The sequence below is a fragment of the Belonocnema kinseyi genome, chromosome 5 (assembly GCF_010883055.1).
Source record: "Belonocnema kinseyi isolate 2016_QV_RU_SX_M_011 chromosome 5, B_treatae_v1, whole genome shotgun sequence".
NCBI classification, from domain to species: Eukaryota; Metazoa; Arthropoda; class Insecta; order Hymenoptera; family Cynipidae; genus Belonocnema; species Belonocnema kinseyi.
This window is the reverse complement of record NC_046661.1, coordinates 40,435,209-40,436,672: the sequence shown is the minus strand read 5'-3', so window position 1 is coordinate 40,436,672 and position 1,464 is coordinate 40,435,209.

Below are 1,464 nucleotides of genomic sequence, written 5' to 3'. Positions count from 1 at the left end.
TTTTCACCTCCTCGGTAGTGATGGGTGGGCATTCTTTATCAGGTGTTATGAGGGCAATACATAACTCCTTGAAGTTATTTATATTTTCTGAGTCTTCGTCCAATCTATGCTGAACTTCGTAGACTGCTCTAAAAAATACTTCGACCTCATCTGGTTTGGGTGGGTGTTCGACAGTAACTGGAGAGTCTTGGAAGAGTCGAGATGGGTCAGAGAGAAACTGTTGATTTTCTCTGACCCACCTCTCCCACCGCTCTAGACTTCTCTTAGCGTCAGATAGTATCCGTATTCTCTTAACAATATGCTGCCTGATGGTCAGCAGCTTTGACTTGTTAAGTGTGTGATAACGGGTCCGGAGTTCGCGCGCGAACTTTCGAACCTTGGCGGTAAAATTCCTACCAGATGTGATGTAGTCAATCACACATTGAATGCGGGACGCGTACTTTCTTGCCCAGACTATCCTTATGACAAGTTGATGCATTCGTCTTTTGGTCTTATGATCAGCCGTTGGTTTTGTCTTACGGTTCGCATCGGCCAAACGCTCGCTGCATTATACACACAATAATTGATAGCCCAGAGGTCGCATTCACCGGAAAAATGTCCACAAAGCTCGTCATCCATTACAGCCAGATCTTTAAGCTTGAGAGAACCTTGGGTGTTGATGTTTCTCCGGGTCGTAAAGCATCGCTCTTCATCTATTGGATGCCTGCCCGCGGTTGGTGTTAGTGTCGCCTCTCTTTCTTTGTTGCCGGCTTGTTCTAGCTGTGGTAGAGTAGGCGTTCCGCTTACATAGACCCTTTTACGGAGTAGTTCAGCATGGTTTCGCAGACGTTGCTGCGAAAAGTGCGATAGCTCCGGGTGTTTCTCGCACCACAGAGCATGCAACCATGCCATGTAACCCCGTTCACGGGCCATACTCGCATCGTAGCAGTCTAGCAAGTCGTGATTCAGTTGCTCCGTCCACCCAAAGGTCGCGAGATCCCGCCGATCCATCGCATTGAATCCATTTTCATTGGCTCACCCAGCTCTAGATTGGTCGGCATTGTTGGCCGACCCATTGTCGGGAGCATTGCGCGTTCTGTTGTTTTGAACCGCACTTACTACAAATATGTTTGGTGTTGTCATTGTTGTTCCCATGAGAAGCTAGGGAAAGGGGTTCGTCCATCCTTGTAGAGCTCCGCATGCAAGGATAAGGCTGCCTACTCTGAGAGGTCGCCCGGTATCCCACAGTCACCGTTCTAGACACCTCACCCGGGTGCCATTCAGCTTTCGGAAACAGTTTGCACACCTCCGCGTGGGGGTTAATTCCTTCGGGACCACCCCTGGAGAATTGTCCGCGACTGCCTATTTATTTTTGTGACCATATTCAGCAGAAACCCTTGGTACAGGGACCCTCTATCCGCAACCCGAGGACGCGTTCGTTGGCTTTGTCATAGGCCCTTCAATTTGATTCTAGAGGAATCAAAA